At 40.3% G+C, this 23,939-nt stretch overlaps 1 protein-coding gene across 1 annotated transcript in view; it reads left to right on the forward strand.

Moving 5' to 3' along the window:
* Positions 1-3,447: 3,447 nt before the first annotated feature.
* Positions 3,448-23,939, forward strand: part of nck2a (NCK adaptor protein 2a) — a 42,807-nt gene continuing 22,315 nt past the window's right edge. Inside the window, exon 1 of the mRNA XM_030759084.1 lies at positions 3,448-3,696. The gene's annotated coding sequence lies outside the window, so the exon portion shown is untranslated. The remainder of the gene's footprint in view (positions 3,697-23,939) is intronic.

A 23,939-nucleotide genomic window follows, 5' to 3' on the forward strand; every position in this document is an offset into this window, starting at 1 on the left:
AATTTATAATGGGGATGTTTTTTGTTTTTTTTTTTAAACGGAAAAAGGCACGTGCTTATAGCTATTCGTCCAGCTGTCTTCTAAAGAAATGAGTCTTTTGAGGTAGGGAAAATATGTATGTTGAATACGAGTGGGGAGATGAGTGTGGGTGAAAAGGTCAGCAGATGGTTACTTATTTGTCACATCCTGGCACTATGGTGATGAAGCTTAGTATGTTAGACATTCACACATGATTATGGAGACAGCGCCTATGATCCAAGTCACATACTTTTTAGTACCGTTGCTTACAGTATGCATGCAAATGGGACACACTGGGTCGTGAGATTGAAACTTGTACTTTGAGTCTCTTGCTGTGCTTGAGTTAGGCGGGTCACTCAGAATGGACAAAAAGCATTTTAGCTTTCATGCTGCAAAATGCGTTCATGATATACCGCATTTGACATGCTGCACATTTAGGACACATAAGGTTTTGTGATGTTGGTAATAGATATGCACTCAGTGTTTGCTTTTTCTTCCAAGGCTGTTCTGCCCCCTTGTGACAGAAAATTCAACGCTTCAAGAGGCTCTCTGTTAAGCGCACTGTGATTATGCTCTCAGTGGACTTAAGATATTAACAAAAGTGTTGCCCAGACCTGTTTTCATATTTTCATCTCTAAATCTCAGATGAATGTTAAAGGATGTTAATTGCTCTGGTTTACATTGCAAGAGTGAATGGGGATGGGTGGAGGTGCTGTGGAACAAGGAACACATAAATGAATCAGCATTAGTGGATATGGGCCAACTAAACTGTTAAAATAGATGAATATTGCACATAGGCGATTAGTGGGAACAGAAGGTTTTCGCTATGAAAACTGTGGGATCCAAATCCAGTCATAAATTCCAAATCTGTAGTAGTTAGAGACGTGGGCTTTACCATTTAAGTCTGGGTAGTGAGATTTCACTTTTACAGTATCTAAAATTACTATTTTTTTTTTTTTTTTGCATAACAGGCATAAAACTGGCTTACAACTTCAGTCTAAAACAAAGAAAACAGTTGACAAGAATAGATATATTGACTTAATTCTGGCTCTTTTTTCTTTTCTTTTTTTTCCACAGATCAAATTTCTTATAAAGGAGTTCAACAATGATAAAATTAGATTAATTTGATTTTGAATGGTGCCCATAACACCAAAGCAAGTAACCTGGAAAAACTGAACACTTTGGTAGGAACTCCCTTCTTGAATCAGATCAGCACTGATATGACAGCAGCTTTCTTTTATTACCAACTTAGGACCGACTTGTTTTGATTGGCTGTAAAGCCAACCAGTTATTATGCAACTGGTTACTCATTTGCTCAAGGTTTACTCATCAAAATGTGAAGTCATGCACTATGTTTTAGGTGTGTCTGAGAAACAGAAACAAGGGGGTGGGGGGATAATTTCACCCACTTCAAAGTGATTGCTGTTTTACTGTTAATGACAGACCTGCTTATTGAATTTCTTCACTGCAACATTAAAATCGACTGTGCTGGTTTTAACTCTAACATGACTTAAATTAGATTTTTTTTTCCCCCTCCTCATTTTACTTTTAATAGTTTCAAGTGTATAATGTTCAGTAATTCTGTAAATAGCACTCGTGGCCATCTGAGTGGTAAACATGGTGAGGAAGAGCAGACAGGTGACAAAACAACCACACAAAGTCTAAATTTAGTGTCTGAACAATGTAGTTTACGATCTTATATGACAAATACTTCCGTGTGGTTAATCACAGAGTTGATGGACGAGCAGGGACTTTCTGATGAACTCATTCATGCAAAGATTTTGTTTATGAGGTTACTCACGATAATCGCAGAAGGCTAAATGAATTAAAATAATAAAGTAGTTTCCCAAGTGTGGTCGCCAAGGGGCGACATAGTACCCCACGATTTGTGCCTTTCTCTCAGCGTTGTCCTGTACGCGTCCTGGTGCTGGTGACGTCACCAGCGGGGACCGGCGATCAAGCTGAGCACACGCAACGGACTCACAACGGAAATCAAAGGAGGTCTCTCCAAAATTAAAGCATTGTTTATCGTGGCTAACGCACGAAAATCAATAACAGCAAACTGAACAAATTTTTAAATAAAATATTAGAAGGCAGTCATTGTGGTTTAAATTTATGATCCGTCGCTGTATGCTGCTTGCATTTCTTTTCACATTTTGCTGTATTATTTTCAATTAATAAATCATTTTGGGGTTGATGTCATGATTTAATCCTAAAAATCCATTTCGTTAATGAAATGTGACACATTTTTAATAAAAAGTGTAAACATCTTTGAAATCAAACGTTTTAAACCATTTTTATACAGTTTACTTTTGGCTGTAGTTTAATTTGCTACACAACTTAAAGATTAATATTATTAAAATATTATCCTGTCTCTATAGTTGATAAAAGCAATAACAAAATATTTTTATCATTTGAACAGCATATCAACACTTTAACCTATTTGCTGTCTTCTATTGTGTTTGATTTTTTTTTTTTTTAAATTATCACAGTGTGATGCTCAAAGCCACCAGAAGTGTTATTATACAACAGTTGTGTAGGTACTGAGTTGAACAGTGTCCTTGTGGATCTGGAGAAAGCATATGACAGAGTACCAAGAGAGGAAACATGGTGCTGCATGAGGAAGTGGCAAAGAAGTATGTGAGGGGTGCAGGACATGTATGAGGACAGTGAGACAGTGGTGAGGTGTGCAGTAGGAGTGACAGGGGTTGGTATTACATCAGGGATTGGCTCTGAGCCCCCTCTTGTTTGCAGTGGTGATGGACAGGTTGACAGATGAGGTCAGGCAGGAGTCTCTGTGGACTATGTTTGTAAATGACATTGTGATCTGTAAGAGTAGGGAGGAGGTGGAGGTATGCTTTGGGAAGACAAGGGATGGAAATCATTAGAAGTAAGATAGAATACATGTATGTAAATGAGAAGGAGACAGGTGGAAACATGAAACTGCAAGGAGCAGAAGTAGTGAAGGTGGATGAGTTTAAATACCTGGGGTCAACCATCCAAAGCAACAGACAGTTCATGAGAGCGATGAAGAGAGTGCAGGCAGGGTGGAGTTGATGGAGACAAGTGCAGAGGCAATTTGTGATAGAAGAATAGCAGCAAGAGTGAAAGGGAAGATTTACAAGCTGGTACTTAGACCTGCTATAATGTATGGTCTGGAGACGGAGGCACTGAAAAAAAGACAGGAGCCAGAGCTGGAGGTGGGAGTATATCAGATGGACAGCTCAGGTCGAGTGTTTTGGACACAAAGTTTTAAAGTTAAAACGTTTATTGAGTTTACCCCCAGAATGGCGTTAAAACAAAACAAAACAAAAGTCTAAGTGTAGCTTCCCCTGGAAGATACACTTAGACTGCCATGTCTTACCCCTTAAACTGTTTTATTTTGAAAGTGAAGACCGGAAGCTGGCATTTCCATAGCCTAAGCTTGAAACGCGTGATTGAGGTGGAGGCAGTCAGCCTGCGACGGAAAAACAAGAGAGAATAGGTCGGACAGTTCACGCTTGTTCCATGTTTTAAAAGAAAGAGAAAAGAGTGAAACCCACGGATATGTGGATGTAGGCGTTATTTTCGTGGCTTCCGCGCAGGCTCGGTAACTCACAGTTTGGTTCGCGGGTTGTGGTTTGGGTTTGTTGTTGAGCGTGTCGCTGTTTGCCCATTCTCACTGGAGTGAACACTAAGGTAAGCCTGTAACCGCAAATGAACTGTGTTAAGTTGGTGCAGTTGGACCAGTCGCTTGAGCGCTGCTTAAACGGCTGTTCTTTGTTACATTTGCCCGGGAAAAATGTCATTACGGGCAGGGGTAAAAGTTGGGATTAGAAAACCCCCGCTCGCTCGTGTCACTTTGTAGGTTTGACGCTGGGTCTTTGTCCATTCAGATGTGGTTTCACTGGACGCTGTGCTAGAGCCTCGGTTTTCCTTGCGTTTGAATGTTGCTGTTAAACATCCCTCTTTGTATGTTTTTTTTTTCTCTCCCATGTTTACAGCCAGAACAAAGGGTTTAAAATGTATCAACTCTACCATTTAACCAATTTGGTGCGGGGCCACTTCTTAAAGGCCTGTAAGCGCAAGCTACTCCAGCAATCCACAAACAGGTCTTTAGACTGTTTTCTCAGGCATTTGCTCTTTGTATTCCTAATTATTAAAACAAATAATAATTTGCTATTTATCTTTTTTTCTTTCTTTTTTTTCTTTTTTTTTTACATTTACAGTGCCCTTCGTGTGTCAGCAGGCCTGTTTAAAAACGCAGTAGCTTACACAATGAACCACAATTGCCAAAACACCATAGATTGGCGACTGGTGCCATATGCCGAGATTGTCAATGTTTCTAGTGGCTTTTCATGGTAACTACACCATGCGTCCTCATCATCAATAGCAGCACAGAATAGTATGCATTGTCTGTCTTGCTGTGGTAGTTACTGTCAATAACTAAAGTCCGTTTTCTCTATAAGACAGGGAGAAATTTGCACTTGCATGCAAATGCAAGGACTGAGGTTATAAGTCGCCCCCCCCCCCCCCCATGCAGGTACACTTTCGTGGCACACCTATTCTACAGACACGCCCTCTGACAAGAGCACCGTGAGCACTGAGTCTAGGACAGGGTTCTCAGAAATGACAGGTATGCTGTGTAGGCCTGCGCAATAATGGAAAGATAAGTTTTGAATTGCATAAACTTCCATTACATCATAAAGCAAAGAGAGAACTTGAGTTTCACTGCTTTGCATTTTCAGCATATCAGAAACATGACTAGAAACTACAAAGGCTGCTACTGAGAAATGCAGTAACTGCATACTCAGTGAAAATGTGAGCTTTTCAGACTGAAGTAATATTTAGCATGTGTATTACAGGTAATGTGGTGGTTCAGTTAAACCCTTAATTTGGCTGAAGCTGTAAGTTATGAGAATTATGATGATTAAGCAATTTTTGGTCTTAATAACTGTGTCTGGTTCCACCTTACAATGAATATATGCTGGGTTTCTTAGTCCTCTGCAATTGTAAGCTGAATATTATTTTTTTACAACTTACAACTTTTTACAACTTAAACAATTAAACGAGAAGGTAATTGTACCAATAAGTCAATTAATTGTTAATGGTAAACATGCTCTATCCTTTTGAATGTATTCCTTCAAATGAGGTTTCAGACTCAGTCATATTTCATGTTTTATAGGTAAAGCAGTCTTTCATTCCCTCTCCTTTTAGGAATTTATAATTGACATGTTTCATTATAAGCAGGACCTATAGAGGAACCTTTTTCAAATGACACACATTAAATTGCCTCCATGTGCTGCAGAGACTGAAACCAATGGTGCATTCAGGCGGCCATCATCAATTAATAAAGTCAAAGATTTTACGAGTTAATCTGTGGGAAGTTCCCCTTTAGTAGTCGTCCAAGTGTTAAATGCTGGGAGATGAACTGAAGCAAGTTTTATACCAGTGTATGATTCAGCATTTGGGTATCAAAACATGCATGGTTTTTCTACCATAATGTGCCTAAGTAAATGCAACAACTGCATGTAATGATTAACTACATATCCAAGCTGATAGAAAGACCAAACACTGGTGTTAATATATGACTTTGTGCCCAACTTGTATGAGCTTTGTCACTTCGAGTTGATATGAAGGCAGCTGGTAACAAGTGTTTCTCTGAATATTCTATTCGTCATACGAGGAGGTACTGTATGCTTGCTTGGTGCTAATTCTGAGAAGATGATATAACATTAACATTTGTTAGAATGTAATTTATAATGTTGATCTGAATTCAAGTGTGTAAATATTCCCTTCACATTCAGTGACAAATGGCAATTTTTCTCCTTTATTTCTTAACTTCCCCTGTCAAACTTGCAACATGTGCATGTTTGTCATTTGCACAAAATAATTCAGATCCTCTTTCTTCTGTATTTGATTGCACATTTATGAGCTGAGACTAATTACTCTGTTTGTCTTTCTCTCATATGCCTAATGGGCCTAAAAAAAAGTCCTCACATACTGCCGCACTGTGCCCACACAATATTTTGTTCCTCTGTTGTTTTGAGTAGAAGCCAGTGGAAAACGACTTTGTTCTGAACAAGTAATGCTTTGCTTCTTTCTTAGAGTGCTGATTTATGTGACTTGAACTTGAAGTTGTCTTTTTCTAAAATGTGAAGAAGTCGCTGAGTCGATCATATGCGAGCTTAAATTGTCTGTAATGTAGCAATAAATCATTTATAGTCTAATAACATAAGTGGCAGTTAAACGATTTAAGATTTCAAGTGCAGGAGAAATATATCTTTATTTTTATGCCTGCTGTGAGAAAAGGGTTTTAAAGCCTGTTGCGTCATCCTCTTTCATTTTATGATCCATATTACACTGACTGTCTCCTGGAGAATGCGGGTAATTTTATTTACACTTTCCTCACGTCATTTTAGACATGGGTTTTGAAGGAAATAACACTAACTTTAAAAACAAACAAAGCTCAAATGATGAAAGATTATACCCCCCCCCCCCCCCCCCCCCCCACACACACACACACACACACACACACACACACACACACTTGTTTCTGTGTAGACCTCCCAAGCAAAATAATAGAAATTTATTTCCAGCAGTATTTTCAGGAGGCTGCAGTAGAGCAGGGGGAAACATTCAGGGAAGAGATTTTTGTGGAAAGCATAATGGTTTGTGTCCCTCAGGTAAAGGCTTACTAGAAGTAAAGGAGGAATTAACAAGTCCAGTCAGGAGACACTGAACAATGCTTCTGAAGAGACAATGATGGAAGCAAGATGAAGGCCTTCTCATTGTCATTGTCATCTGTAATCTGGGGAATAGTTATCCATTAAAGTACATGTAGTTATGACAGCGGGCCCACTTTCTGTGACCCTATGATGTAAGAGAAGAAAGTTGATTCATGCTGCTGTTAAATTGACTCACTAAGGTTACCATAGTGGTGTGTGTGTGTGTGTGTGTGTGTGTGTGGGGGGGGGGGGGGGGGTATAATCTTTCATCATTTGAGCTTTGTTTGTTTTTAAAGTTAGTGTTATTTCCTTCAAACCGCATCACTGCAGCACATCAATGGTTTTTCTTAAATGTTATGCTCAGCATGGTTGTAAGGATGGAAGTGTCAGTTGGTTCACCACTGTAGCACAATACGACTTCTTTACAAATATTGAGAAATGGAAAATTAAATTATGTACAGATATTCCTAGTCCATGAAGTGCAAATAAGAATTTCCTATTCCTTCTCCTGCTGCATTACATCTGCTTATTCTGTGCAATGACTGGATATTTAACATTATTTTTAGGGATGCACTGATCCACGTTTTTCACTTCCGATACCGATACAGATATCTGAGGCTTAGTATCAGCCGATACCAATCTGATAGAGAAAAACAGTGCTGAATTGACTTAAAACATCAGTTTTTTTAAACACAGACATAAATGTACTGAATTACAAATTTACTAAAAATGCACCAGTACAGCACACTTAAACACACATAAAAACATGTAAAAACAACACAACTTGCATTTGTTCAGTGAGTGCAATTATGAATATAACATCAAATCTGAAACTGACAAAAACAATAGGTTCACAACTTTGGTCAAACATGAAAAAATAAACTGCAAGAAACCTTTGAAATGGTTCAGGAATTCTAAATATAATTTAAAATAAATAAGGAGCTGAAATAAGAGGAAACAATAGCTTCACTAGCTTGGTTGACAGATATTTAAAATAAACAGCAGTCAGCTCTTTCCAATGATTTAGTGCAATTGTGCCAATAGAAATTAAGCATCCATTATAAAAGCAACTTAAAACAAAAACTTTACAAGCTAGTTTAGTTAAAAAGATATAGTTGCTACTTGTCAAGTTTGTGCCAGTGACCTGATGAAGCAGATATTTCAAGCTTCTCAAGATCAGGCTTAAGCATCACTGGCAGGTTTTTGCTTAAGAAAGCCAGCATTTCTGCTTTCTCAGCTGTGAGTCCGTTTCACTTCTCATCCAGGATGGTGGAGACTGTGCAGCTCATGGTCAGCAGAATAAGTAGACAGTGCTCGTTTCTGTTCAGACTCTTGACCATGTAGTAAGTGCTATTCCACCTGGTTTTGACATCCTGCTGCAGGCGTTTAGGTTGCATGTTCATCTCGAGCTGGATATCTTGCAGCCGTGACTATGCTAGAGGAGAATGTTTAAAGTGGCCGACAATCTGTCTCACACATTCAACCGCACCACTGACCGCACGCTGTGGCAGAAGTCCCTCGTTAACAACTAGCTGCATTGTATGTGCAACGTAGCCGAAGCTATGCGACCCCAGGTTGTCCATCACTTTTCTCATGTTGCTGGCGTTACCCTCAAAATCACATGGATTTTGCCACTTGTCAAACATTTCCTTTAGGCTAGCTGCTATCGCTTCGCTGGTGTGTGACCCACGAAAGTTTGTTGCATTTAACATTGCACTGTGTAGCACAAAACTCTCATCCAGCCAGTGTGCCGTTAAACTTAAAACTGACACAGGGGAAACATCAGAGCTCCAGATGTCTGTCGTGAAACTTATCGATTTGACATCTTTTATCTCCTTCAATATGCACACTTTACTGTGCAGTTCAGTTAGTGCCGTCTCCGACAAATATTTTCGGCTTACCATGTCGTAGCCTGGTTCCAGGTGGTTAACTAGCCGCCGGAATCCCTTATCCCAAACAATTGAGAGTGGCAGCCCATCCATGACAATGAAGTTCTGAAAAAGTTCCAGATGGCTGATCCTTTGTTTTCAAAATGGAGCGAACCAATCTATGCGGCTAGTTTGCTAGCGTATGATGTCGCAGAGCACAAAGCATAGAATTAGACTGAATAGATCTGCCTTTATGGATCGGTCACATTGTCACCGATACCCGATCTAGAATTTTTTTTCAATATCGGGACCGATACCGATATTAATATCGGATCGGTGCATCTATTATTATTTTTCATAACGATTCACAGATTTGCTTAACAAGCAAAAGAGTCCCCGTTTGAGCCCAGGGGGAAACATAGATCCCTTGGGTGTTACGTAAGGAACGCCAAAAAAATCTTCCAAGTCAGATATGCAGAGCGGCCCACTGAGGTGACCCATTGTGTCTAAGGGAGCAGCTGAAAAGTAGCTTTTCATTTCAAAACAGTTAATATTTTATTCAGTGTAACCTGAAATTAGTGACCGAGTCCATGAACTTTGTAGGTAAGCGTTTGCAGAGGTCAGGGCACAACCCTTTTCTCATAGACTTTTATAAGACCAAAAGTCTTTTTTGCAGCCACAGCTGCACCTGAACAAAACTGAGTTTGAACTTTGAGTTTTATAGTTAAAGTGAATGTAAAAAATTGTTTTATCATGATTATTTTATATTCTCTTTGGAAGCTAAAATTAAGACCTTCATGAGCCCTTTTTAGACATTCGCTCCTTTCTTTCTGTTAATCTGATGGCATCTGGACATGTTGACTTTAGTCCCATTGGTAATCTAAGGCCCTAGTCACATAGGCCTAGAGACTAGTCAGAGATTCCGTGGCAACCACCGGTTGCCTGGCTGGTGAGTGGTATAACAAAGAAGTATAACAGAATAACTACTTGGCCATCAGGTCTGGCCTGCAGCAGAGTATAACCTAGGCAAGAGGCCTTAATACATCAGTTCTAGTAACATTTACATCTTGTCATCAAGACAGAATCATTTTGAAAGCATGTAGTCCTGTTAATGGGTAGGTACTTACAGGATAAGTGTCTCTCTTAACATCTGAAGTCCCATAACTCACTTAAAAAAGAAAAAAGCTCAGTGTTTTTGAGAATGCCATAAACAGCAATAATATCTGGAGTGGAAAAAAAAATAATCTTTGGGGTGATGCACGGACTATTTGGGGAAACCTTTCTGTAAGCAGGAGGCTTTTTCCACCACCACCAGGCTTGGGCCGTAAAATTTGCAGAGTGCAGAGGCATACACAGACCTCTCCAAAATCAACAAACACCTTTCATTTTTGCTCTGTTTCATTTTAAATCAAGTAAATTTGGTTTATTGGGTCCTAGTCATTCATATATAAAATTTTTTTGAGCAGTGTACGAGAGTTAACCCTAGAACACTGAACATGCAGCTTTGTAACACTGTCACTCACATGTATTTTACCAGATATACCCAATAAAACATGCTTCCCATAAAAATATATTAAAGTACAAAAATACTTGACAAATTGAAGTACACTTCTTTAATTTCCCCCATTCGTCAGAGGTTATCATTGGTGGACCTTTTATAAAAAGGCTATAAAATTTATGAAAAATTAGGTAATTGCTAATTAATAAAGTTAGTTAAAAATAATGGAACTGGGTACTTGCTCTCTAGTCCACCCATTCCTGGGACACGTGAGCCTTGTTCAGTGAACATTTTGTCCTCAAAGTTGATATTAGAAGCAGGAAAAATGGTCAAGCGTAAGGATTTGAGTGAGTTTGGCAAGGGCCAAATTGTAATGGGAAGATGATGGGGTCAAAGCATCTCCAAAGCTGCAGCTCTTGTGGGGTGTTCCCGGTCTGCAGTGATCAGTATCAATCAAAAGTTTTTCAAGGAAGGAACAGTGGTGAACCAGCGACAGGGTCAAGGATGGCCAAGGCTCACTGATGCACGTGGGGAGCGATGGCTGGTCCACATGGTCTGATCCAACAGACCCGCTGAAAGTGCGCAATTTTACAGTGAGCATCAGATCTGGACCACGGAGCAATGGAAGAAGGTGGCCTGGTCTGATGAATCATGTTTTCTTTTACATCACATGGATGTGATGTGCAGAGGTGGAGCAAACACAAAATTTGGCAAGTAGTCATAATGCTGTGCTTGATTGGTATAAACACTGTCATTGAAGCATGAAGCATATTAGTGTGCTTCATGCTTCATGAAGCATATTAGTGTGCTGATGTGAAGTTATTTTTTTTTTTTTTTTGCAGCCTCAGTGTCTTTGTGGACACCACCCTAGTCTATCACTTTTAGCTATATTGTTCTTTTGTCCATGACTTTATTTTGTGCTTCTTATCAGTAGTTTAGAGTTTCAGTTCTCTTTTCTGTGCTTCTTTCTTTCCTTAGAGTTTGTCCATTCTTTCCTTCATCTCTATCATTGTGTCCCAGCATCCTTCCCTTTCACAAGACTTGAGTTCCTAATTCATGCCCAATAACTGATCTAACAGTCTGTTGGCTTCACTGTCCTTGTGTCACCACTGGGCATCGGGCCTAATCCTGCTCTAAGATGAAAGGGAGGTGGCATGGGTGAGCGCTGGAGGGAGGAGGACTGTGAGAGAGTAAAGCTGGTTAGAGTACAGTTGTACAGTTTCTCAGTCTTGCATTCTCTTATCCACAGAGTCACAGCGATACACTTTCTAATCTGCAGATGGTGCATTATGATGTTGAGGCCTGAGATGGCACAGAAGGTGATCAGTGTTGCTACTTTGCCACCGCCGAGGTTCCGGAGCAAGTTCCCGTGCCGATCCCAAGGAACCGGCGAAACGATTAAGAACGGGCCCGCGTTCCCACCGCGTTTCTGTGAACTGCTCCTTTATGTATGAGAGTGGGCGGGTCCTCGTCTGGACACGGAAGCCAAAGCGCACACATGTGGGAGAACATGTTCCCCTTTTTTGTGCTGCAAATACATTTTACGGTCCAAACCAAACTACTGCAGCATCTGTGTGCAGCACAGAGGTAAACACAGACAGCGATTAGAGCAAGACGACAAGTACGCACTTTGTGTCCTTTTACCTGTGATATGAACTGATACAAAGCAGCAAGTTGAGCCTTAGAGCCCAACCTAATTCACAGCCATGAAAATCGCTTTGCTTTTCTCATGTAATACACATGTAATATGGTAGAAAACTTGATGTTAAGATGGCAGAGTCACGCCCCTCTGCCGCTTTCGGCACGCGTTCCTGGTTCCAAACCAGCTAGTTTGCGGGGCCGGAATTGAACCCGTTTTTTGGCCGAGCACTGAGTGCTTCGGCGGTGGAAAACCCGCCTATCGGTTCAAATTACTGCACGGGCTCCGGAACCCTGTTGGTGGGAAAGAGGCCTTTGTGTGAGTTAGGGGGCATATAGTTTTTTTAAAACAGATGAAAAGACAGCAGATTTCTGCAGACAGCTCTTGACTTTGAGCTGATAAGTTGGCAGGCTTTCTTACTGAAATGATGGATAGATGGCGATTTGAGGATTGGGAGATGTAAAGCTTCTGAGGTCTTCAGGGAGATTACTGTGCAGATTATGATTTCAGCTTCACTTTACTCAGCAGAGAAACATGACCTTAAATTCATAAAACGGCTCATTAAACAGTAATCAAGAGTCTATGGGGCCCCCACACGTTCCTTAAGCAGGTATGAGGTCCATACGGAATAACAGAAAATTGTGACTTTGCCCTGAAGAGAGAACCCGAGTGAGGGTGAAACACAACACTTTCACATAAAGATTTTAAAATCTGGACAGAAATTTGAAATCTCAGGTTCCTTTGCATGCAAGTAAAATGATGTATTTATGTCATATGTGTTTGTATCAGTGTTTTTGGATCTCAAAAATGTAAATAGGTTGATCAGAAATGATCTTAATCACATCTGCTATCAAAATTTAAAAGATTAATGAAGCATTATCTTATTCAGAGCACTTGCATGACTTTAATATCTAAAAGTTGTGAAATGAAGACGTGTTTCTGTACTCGTGGAAAAACTTTAGCTTTTGCCGGAGTTTATTTCATCCTGTTGTTTTCTGCGAAGGCTTCGACAGGCCCTTCATGCTCTAATTGATTTAATTAAGTGAACATTTTCCCCTTTGGCTGTACTGATGCAGAAACGGGCGCCGTGCAGACAGAGCATGAGGGCTTTGCTTATCTGTATTTCACAGAGAAATCCAAGTTCCCCTCCGAGCATCGCAGCCCACGTTACTCCCATCCCTCTGCGGTTCAGCCTCATTAACAAGCTCTCACCATTCCTATGGACGCTGTGAAAGGCGCTTGCACTCTAGTAAACATTATGATTCACATTTGCGATTAGTTTTACTGAATGGGTGAGTTGTTCTACATGCAGTGCATGTTTTGTGATAAAGAGATGTACTCTGTTTTTATGCTTTTCTGCGATAACCTTGTCACTTGGGTTTTGGTAATTTTATTGTTAATATAAAATTAAACGAGCTACATAATCATTTAGTAAAAAACATAATATTAGCCCTATGAAACGTTTGTGAAAATGTTTTTGTTTATTATTACTGTTACCGCCTTGTTTACTCACAATTACTCCTGCATCGTTAACTCTAATATTGGCCTGGGGAACATGCACACAGACATGTACTACCTCAAATAGCGAACTATGTTTTTCCAGCTGTTCTTTATTCCACTGATAAACTTCAGCAGGGAGTAACATGCAGGTTCTTCACTCGATCCGCCCTCACTCTAACCTCAGTGTGACGGTATCGTGACCTGCCATTAAGATTTGCTGCTGCAGCTGCTATGTTCCTCGATTTCGAAATTACACGCCTCTCACTGTTACAGGTTGGAGTGACATGGCTGGTCCATAAGTAATTTCTCAAATTGGCTGATTTACTTATATTAATTAAAAAAACTGAAATAATCTGAGTTAGAAGAAAATCCAATGTTCTGACATTTTAGGAGAAAATAAACTTTCTTGCAAACCAGTGTTGGCAGTAAAAACCATTGAAGGTTTGAGGAAGTCACTGCTTTATATGGGAGTTTAAGAAGCAACCCCCTCATAAAACCAGAGCATTCATTTTAACAGATTGAACATTGATATATGTACGTATCGTTAATAATGTTAGCCTTAGAGTTGCCAGTAGTCAGATTTTATTACTTTTGCAGATGTCTAGCTGCTTTCCCCTGTTTCCAGTTGTCCAGAGGTAATAGGCTACCAGGATATTGCCTCTGGATGAGCCTAATTGATCTGAAACAGTCCTGTCTAGGTCCAGTTGCCTGTGTTTAGGGCTACAGTTTTTTTCCAATTTAACTGTTAACAACCCTTTAGACACAGATCAACAAAACCAGCCTGTTCTGCATTTTATTTGATTTAAAATAATGCGCACGTGTAGCCATCTGTGCACTAAGGGCACACACTGTATAGCCAGCTGCTTATCTTAAAGGGTTGTATTGAATTCTCATCAGCATGACTTTGAGAGCAAGTTTGTCAATAACTTGTGACTTTAGTCTACAGAGAATTGGGTATGAGATTCTAAGTAATTTCCCACAAGATGATTTAGAAATCCTTGAGATTAAGGAAAATCCCCACACTACACAGAGAAAAAGAAAGTAAGAGCAGACAGTGTGCATTTGCTGGGGCATGCATTATGGGAGGGATTATATGGATGGAATTCAGCTCTTGTGAAAACGTGCCAACATCTCCACAGCTTATACAATACAGGAGCTAAACCATTGTTGTCACAGTTACACGGTGAACAAAGCAAGACATAACACAGAACATCTCTGTGTTACAGCTACAGGTTTTAGCTGCACATGTGGTAGTGTCATATAGCCCAAACTGCCAGGCCTTCAATTCCTTTAATATTAGAGATGTTATCAAATATTAGACACCAACATTAGCCTTGCCTGAAAACATCAATTACAAACTACTGAGCAGTGTTTTGCTGCCTGATGTGCCTTTGAACAAGGGCTGGAACATTAATTGAATAAATTGATTAATTAGCGCCATTAGTCAAATGACCCAGTTTTATCTTGATTTGTATGAAATATTTAAAAGACCAATTGTGCTGCTACTGAATATTTATGATCTATGCAGTGATTAGATTACAACTGTTGTCTAGTAGCCTAGTAATTTTTATTTTACATGTATTTTCCAGAGTTTATATCACAGGTTGGTGTGATGTAAGAACTGCAGTGACAGCCTCTCTGAACTTGAGTCAAAAGCAGTCACAGCAACCATCTGGTTGACAGTTTGGCTAACCAAGACATAACTTGGAGCTCATGACATCTGTTCAAGCACAGACTGATGCTTTGGAAAACTCAATTTAGATATTTCTTCTTTAAATATCTTTTAATGCAGGTTATTGTGTAAAATCAAGTTCACGTACTTGTTAAATTCTAGGCTTTAAGGATATTATGTCTTATTGTATTTGTCTTCAAATATGCTGTTGCGTGTTTGGGAGTTGATTCAGTTGCTGGGAGCAATATGATAGGCATCCCCTAATCCATTTGTGCCCTTCTTTCTCTCTCTCTTAGCCTCTCTCACTCACATGACTGCAGCTGAAGGAAATCCTTCTTTATTTATGAGATGTAAGGCTCAGAATGCCACAGGGGTCTCCTGAGAATTAAATACTGCACACACTCTGTTTTTGGGCTTTTGAGTGTCTCTTTGTTACTCTCACATGCACACAGTCATATACACTTGCTGCGGGGCATCTATTCACCCAATCTGCTGTTTTTTTTTGGCATGGCGGAACTACAGTTGTTAGAACATGACCTTGGCAGGGCATGGAGAGCTGCCGGCAGATGTGAGTGCGGTGGTTTACTGTTTTATGTGGAAGAAATGATATCATCTGGATGTCAGGGAAGCAGAAATGGCATTCAGCGCTCAGGCCACAGTAAATCGGCATTGATGTGTAGTGTAAAATGTCAAGCTATGGAAGCAAGTGGTGCAGAAAATCATGTAATAAGAGCAGGGGAGCTCAGATGGTAAGAAGATGTATTTAAACTGTTTATATTATCAGTCAAAGCAGTGACCAGCAAGGAGACCACACTGATGGCATGAAATGGCACTTGTCTAACTTTATTTGCTCTCAAAAAAATTACAGAAAGATACAGAAAATACAGTACTATCATATCATAATGTGGGCTGATATTAAAACATGGCCAAGAACTCAAATGGACATTGTCTGCATATTCCTCAAAAGGACCTGTTGACATTCTCATTTTCATCATACTGTTTTGATTTTTCTGTGGGTATGACACCAAAACCAAGTTATGTAAGGCAGACAAATAAATGTGCAAGAAAGAGAAGCAGTAACTTTCTTCTGAAGCTCGTTAAAAAGGGTTCCCAAGTGTCTTGGAAAATGTAGATAAATATAGATCATGGAACATCCTTGTTTAGGGAAAATAAATAACTGTCCCGGAAAATGTTTCCTTCAGATGCTGTGGACATTAGTGCACAGAGCACACATATGGGAATGTAGCAAGAGCTAGAGATGGATCACTTTAAGAATTGGTTGACTAAGATGCCTGAAAAGGCTCAGATTAAAAGCAGATTCAAATAGGAAATAATGCTAAAATCACAATTTCAAAAGCCTTGAATTATTTGGCTCCATGCTGTTTTACAAAATATGTTTTTGTTTGTTTTTTCCTATGAATTCCATTTATTTTCCCATACTCAATACTTTCCACAGACACAAATATGTTTCATGATGTGTTGCTTATTTAGAAACCTTTTTGTAGGATTGGTTTTGATTGTTGTGAGATCAGACGAAATGAAACGAGCGTCTTGAATAAAGGGGAAAAAATGTATGCAAAGTCAGATATGACAATGCCATATTTGGATTGTTACTACTTGGGAGATCTGCTTATTGAAGATTTAGGCACATACTATTTACTGTCAAAAGATGACTATAAATTATCCACATCTGCACATGGGGGTGTTCAAGGTATTCAACAGGTCTGCATTGAATTGCACCACTCTTTCCGCATTGCTATTACTACATCAGTCTGTTCTCTCTTGGGAGCCTCAATGTAGCATCTGATCAAAGAGAATAATTCAGGTCCATAGCCGAGGGAGGAGTAGAATGAAAACCAGTGGAGCAGAGGGTACAGAGAGAAGGTAAAGCTCGGGATGGAGTATAGTCAGCAGTGGTTTGTGTTACACAAGAAAGAAGAGAGGGTGTATAAGAGTTTCAGAAGACTTTGTTCAGTGTTCTTGTTTCCTCACTTTCTAACATAGTCTTTCACAACTTATTTTGAGACAGTGCAGTGTTAAAATACTGCATTGGGTGATTGAGAGTTTATTTCCTGCACTGCATGCATCCTTATCCTTTTTGAAGAACAATGCATTGAGTTAAACAAACAAATTATGCACACAACAAGCATTTTTTTTTTTATTGTTTACCTCCCATGTGACCTCATTAAACTAAAGTCCAATTATAAACAGATATATGTGCATTCTTATGGTCACTGTACATGTCTAAAGTTAGCTATTTGAGAGTAAAACCATTCAGTTAAAATGCTTTATTTTTTCATTTGTGGTTCTTTGATCAGTGAGTATACATGTTCTTGTTAAAAAAAAAAAAAAACATAAAAATTATATGTAGTGGTGCATCTGTCCTCGATCACATTGTTTAGTTGAGGTAAAGGAGGGTATTAGAAATAAGGGCTTGTTGAACCCGAGCTTGCGGTGGTCAAATACTATATGGGCTGTAATGTTCCTGCCGGGTGTTACATTGTAAATCATAGTAGCAGTTACCTAGTAGCGAGAGATTATTCTGTGATTTTTTTATCTGTATATCTTAATCCATATCAACACCGCAGATCAGAAGGCTTTTTTTGAAGTATCCAACATTTTTGTAAGTCATAAATGGGTCCCTGTAAGTGATGCAGCAGTCTCAAAAAGATAAGAAACCACATTCTTTGTTTCCTGCAGTAAGGGAACATTGTGATGAATTGAAGGTAAAGAATGTTGATATTGATTTCCTGGTCTTAGGGAAAGTACTGTTTTTGTAGAGTACGTGTATGTGAATCCTAACCGCCAGACAAGGTTTTTGACCATTTGGCAGCATGTCATTAATATCCTGTTGTTAAATTCTATATTTAGGACTTGGGAAAGTTAACTTATGTTTATAAAAAAAAAAAAAAATCAAATGGGAGATTTTTGGAGAAAATCTGAACATTTTGTCACTTAACAATAACAAATATTTAATATAATAAAATAAATAATCCAGAGTAGGGACGTTCCTGGCGACTAATTTCTTAGTCGACTAAACAAGGCAAAAAATTACTTATCGACTAGCCTAAAACTAAAAAACACTCAGATATCAAATCAAATTTTATGCTGGACAATGTCAAAAACTGTCTAAACAAAGGCATTTAAACCATTAATCGCGTTCTTCTATAATAAATTGCACTTTAAATGCTGCTTAACTGTGCGGCATCGCGTATTGTGAACATAGCACGTTACATTCTAAACAATGAAGAAAAAAAACTTAAAATCAATTGATGTTAAATATATGAAAAAGGCTGAGAGAATAACATTTGAAAAATGAATAAATTCGACTTCAAAGAGCATTATGAATGACGCTCATTGCTCTACAATTCATGACATGCATCAAAACAATACCAACATCCATCCATTTTCTTCTGCTTATCCAGGGCGGGTCGTGGGGGCGGCATCCTGAGCGTAGGAGTGTGCGATATATATCGTCTACGATAAAATCTTAATTGCTGTGTTAACAATGTGAGCGTTGACGTTATCGAGTATGCTACTGACTGGGGAAAAACCAACAATTAGAACAAACTCGACTCCAAGTGTTCACTACTTTAAGTTTTAGTATAGGCTGCTCCATGTGCGTATTGAGAGTGCCCATACTGTGCGCTAGCATAGCTGCCTAAACAACACACCTAAAGCTGGAAATGAGTGAACACACTGCCCCAGGGAAGAAATTCAGACATCCCCAGCCTCGCAGTCTACCGCCTCAGATTCAATTCCTAGGCGAGGATCATCTTCACTCACAGCAAGACGATCCGGGTTTGATTCCTGGTCCAGGCTGTTATGTGTGGAGTTTGCATGTTCTTTCTGTGCTTGTATGGGTTTCTTCCAGGTACTCCGGCTTCCTCCCACAGTCCAAAGACATGTTTCGCTCTGAATCGCTCTAAATCGCCCATAGGTGTGAATGTGTGTGTGTGCATGAGTGTGTGTTGGCCATGCGATGGCCTGGTGACCTGTCTGTGGTGTACCGCCTTTGCCCAATGATTTTTGTCAATATCGCACACCCCTACCTGAGCAGTGGAGTCCAGACCTCCCTCTCCCCCAGCCACCTCCTCCAGCTTACCACTGATTCGGACTTGAGCGCTGGGTCTTTGTAGAGCTACGACGTAACCTAATGTGGTTGCATCGTAGCTCTACAAAGTGGAGATGTTGGCCAATGTTGTTAGATTAAACTCATTGTCATTGTGCACACAAGACACACAAATCACTCATGCAGCCAACCGTCACTACCGTTAGGCAATGTGGTTTAAGTGTCTTGCCCAAGGACACAACGCGGGGACAGGGGCTCGAACCAGCAGCCCTCTGGCTGCAAGGCGAGCGCCTACCCACTGCAGATGGCTGCATAACATTTAGGACAAACATTTACAGGCACTGGGTATCAATTAAAATCTTAATAATTAGGCTAAGGCAGCATGGTGGCGCAGTGGTTAGCAGTTAAAATACCATCTGGAAGGCCTGGGTTCGATTCCACCTTGGCCAAGGCCCCTCCCTCTCTCCCTGTGTGGAGTTTGCATGTTCTCCCCATGCCGTGGGTTTTCTCTGGGTACTCCAGTTTCCTCCCACAGTCCAAAGACATGCACTTACTGGGGTTAGGTTAGGTTGGAAACTCTAAATTGCCCATAGGTGTGAATGTGAGTTGTCTGTCTCTGTGTTGGCCCTGCGACAGGCTGGCGACCTGTACAGGGTGTACCCTGCCTCTCGACATATGTCAGCTGGGATAGGCTCCAGCCCCCCCCCCGCGACCCTGAACAGGAAAAACGGAAGTGAATGGATGGGTGGATGGATAATTAGGCTAACCGACTAAGTACACCTGGTACCGACTAGTGACAATAGTGACGATTAGTTGACTAGTCACGCATATCCCTAATCCAGAGTATTCAAATGTGTCTTTAATTTTGTATTAACCTTATTCTGCATATATTAACTTTGCTTAAAACAGTAAGTAAATGTTTAGTTTAATAAAACATCTCTACGTTACCCTCACCAATCACATCGTCAGTGTGTGGTTTTGTAAAGACATGGGTCCTATAGCTTAGATTTTGTGTGTAGTCACTAAAATGACCACAGTAACAGTTTGCTTTGACAGTCTCCTTTGGAAAAACAGCTTATGCATATTAAGAAGAAATTCTGTTGGAAAAATTGAGCTTCATCAAGAAGTGGTTTGGACAGCTGTACTGAGGCAGCTGTATCTGATTGGTGCATGATTTCATAACCCCATTCATTCATTTGTGAAGATGCTGCAGCATGCATTTTCATACACTGATTGCTGACAGGTGAAGAGAGAGAGAGAGATTAATCATTGTTACAGTACAATGTTCTCTTGGGAAATCTTGGGACTTGACCACCATGTGGCTATAGGTTTGACATGTACCACCCACCTAAACAGCACCTAAACATAGTTACAGATCAAGCACACAAATCCATTGCAAGGGCAATGTTCATCAATAGCTGCCAACCCCCAAATGGACCCCCCCCCCCCCCCCCCCCCCCCCCACCAAAATAAAAAAAAAAATTCACGAATTACTTGAGGAATACGGCATAGAGCCCACAGTGGTGACCCAGCTTTCAAACTCTCCGGATCCCTGTCCAATTAAGTATTTGCGGGATGCACCAGGAACAAATGCGAGTGGGTGAAACTCCACCCTGCAACCCACAAGATCCTGAGGATTCACTGCCAGTGTTCCAGTGCATATCTCATAGGACAAACCTAGTAATCTGGTATTAATGTCCCAATGGGTCACAGCCACATAGCAACTATAGCAACTGCCACAAATGCAGTTGCTATAGAGCAGAGGTCACTAATAGACGGACCACAGTCCGGATCCGGACTGAAATGATGTCTCATGGGGACCCGAACCTAACACCAAAACAGAAATCTTGTTGAACAATTTCTGGTTTACCGGCACAGCTTTTACAGTCCTTATGGTAGTGGTGAAGTTTCCAAGGAAACCCACTGACGAATTGCATGCGAATTTGGCCATACCATGTGATACCACCAAGCTGGTTCGTGCTGGCCGGTAAACTTTGTAACAAACAGGGTTATTATAGTTAATGAAAACGAACGAAATAACGAAAAAACTGAAATTGAAAAAAACATTTTTGTTAACTGAAATAAATAAAAACTGTTTTGGAGTTCATGTTTTTCTTTAATTTTCTCCCTGTTGATGTTCGTGTGTTCTTAATATTACACGCATTAAGCACGTAGTGCTGCTATTTTGTGAACAGTTGGTGGTTGAATGCAATTTTTAAAACAATATCTTTTGTCAAGTTTCTATTACACAGTAGTCACTCTTGCACCTGACAAAGCATGAAAAACAAAAACTAACGAAAACTAAACTAAAACTAAGCATGACACCAAAAATAAAAACTAATAAAAATGAGCAAAACCACTCTGAAAACTAACAAAAACTAAACTATATATATATATAAAATATAAATATATAAAATATAAATATATAAAATATAAAATCACATTAAATAGTTGGACTTCCAGACCTTGGCCTCATGAAACTTTGTCTGACTGGACTTCTTTAAATTTTACTTGAATACCCCTGCTATAGAGCAACTGTAGCCTTTGGCCTGAAGCTGATGCCATCGGACAATGCCCAATCTTCACTGGCTGTTTTGACCTTCAACCACAACACCCTCCAGTTGGTAAGTCTGCAGTGATGACCAAATCATTACCCACCAACTCCAGGCTTCCAGCCCTCCTCCTCCCTCTTATACCAGAGCCAGCAAGCGACTCTTTCTGCTGCTTTCCCAATCCTGCGCTGTCTTCCACTTGTTCTTCAACTCCGAGTGCAATGAGCACCATCCATAGCGACTGTGCTAGGAATCTTCTACACCCCACTTCTGCAGGAAACAGCCATGCTTGCCTCCTTTCTCTCTACACTCCTGAACTAAGTCTTGGTATTTTAGGCTCTTCCTTTCATGAGTCTCATCACAGCCTTGGATGACCTTAGCCTGCTCTGACTGTCAGGCCACTCTTGTGCCTTCTGGAGGAAGGGCTGGCTCTGGTTCTCCTTGCAGTAGATGGCTGTTCTCCTGCCCTTAATGGCAGTACTTGCACTTGTGGCTCGTGTGGTGGTTGTGACCTTTTTCTGGCCTGCTCCAAGATATCTGTGAGCTCCTTAGGCACCTTGTTATGCTGCCACCTGTGCCTCCCCTGGCTGTGGGCTGTATGGTACCCAGCCAAAATGTGGGCTAACGTGTCCTTCTTCCTGCACAATTTGCAGGATGGGTGTTCCCTCATGCCCCACCTTACCACGTTTGCTGGAGAACGGAGTGTGTCAATACACTGATTTCAATAGAAAGCTTTTGCAGAAAGAGTCCAGTAGGGCTGCAACTAAAGATTTTGGTAGTTGAATAATCTGTCATTTTTGTTATCGATTAGTCGATTAGTCAACGATTATTTCAATCTTAGCTCACCTGTTCAAGCCTGCCCACCTGTTAACATCACCTTGTTCTCTTCTCACAATTAAAATAATGACCCATAAAAATACGAGTTTGAAACTAATCAAATGTATTTTAAACATTAATGTGACCATCACAATAAATATCAAATAAAAAATGCATATTAAAGTAAATGCAATTTTTATTTTTAAATGAAAATATCATGTGCAAATAAATAAAAAATGGCCTCTGTCCAAAAGTTCAAATAAGGCTTCAATAAATCAAAAATATTTTTCCGCCCAAAACAGCTGAAAAGTTTAGACGATTCAGTTCATACAGAGGTCATTAGCTAACATACCTGAAATGGTGGTGCTTAGCAAACATCATCCATGAGAGCTTGTTTCCGACAGGTAAACTAACAGAAACATTACTGTACAAACATTAACAAGTATCTACAATGCACTAACGTACCCATCCAGAGCTGACGTCACAGCTCCAGGGTGCCGGCGTTTTAAACGCTCAGCACTGCAGTTATGCTGCCGTGGAAGGAAAGCTCTGCTTTGCACAGTCTGCATTCAGCTTTATTGTTTTCTGTCAAATGCTCCCACACCTTTAACAGTCTGTCTCCATTTTCTTTAATTTTCTTCACCCTCCTCTCTGTTCTACTAGCATTACACTGTTCTGTTACTTTCTTCTTCGTTGGTATTGTTGTTGCTGGCAGACAATGGAGGCAATACTGCCCCCATATCTTCCTGTAGTGTATTGCAATTACAAAATAACACGATAAGCGGAACAAAATAGATGGATGGTTTTAAAAGTACGACGCTTCGATGATGAAATTCTACGTCGACAAATTTTTGTAGTCGACGTCATCGATTACGTCGATGAATCGTTGCAGTCCTAGAGTCCAGCTTCCAGAGTTCAGCCCATGAGACTCTTCTTTTTCGGGGTCTCATTTGATCCGTGTGCCCTGGGCTCCTACAGCCTTCCGCCTTCCATACCTTGTCTTCCTTCTGTTGCACTTCTGCCTGTACCATCTCTCTCTCTCTCTCTCTCTCTCTCTCTCTCTCCTCCACCTCCTCCTCACTTGCCTTGTTTCACTGGTGGAAATGGGAAGTTCCCAACCCCTGCCGTCTCTCAACTTAAGGCTCTCATCTGAGATTGTGCAGATTTGTGACAGTTTGAGAATGGTGGTGGAAATAATAATAGTCACTACTACCCAAGTGGTCATTATGTGTCCTGCATACCTGTGTCAGCATATTGCAGAGCCCTGCCCACACTGCAGTACAATTAACCAACATGAAGACTTGTTTTTCCAAAAAGCTTAGTCCTTGGGCACCAGTTTAGTCTGGATTTGCAAAGAAAAGCTCCTTGGGGGCATGATTTATGGTGAGGATTAGAAAAATAGTCTGTTACAGTTAATTAAACATGTCTGTAGCTTAAAGCCACTGCCACATCTCTGATGTTTGGCCTGGAAGTGACCCTTTTCACACTCGCAGATTTTTATTTTGTTCCTTTTATCGCTCTCTCTCGGGCTCTGTCACAGACACAAACACAGCATCACCTCAGGTGTTTTCTGTCTCCCCTCCAATCGAGGGAAAAC

Source organism: Archocentrus centrarchus, chromosome 21 (genome assembly GCF_007364275.1).
Source record: "Archocentrus centrarchus isolate MPI-CPG fArcCen1 chromosome 21, fArcCen1, whole genome shotgun sequence".
NCBI classification, from domain to species: Eukaryota; Metazoa; Chordata; class Actinopteri; order Cichliformes; family Cichlidae; genus Archocentrus; species Archocentrus centrarchus.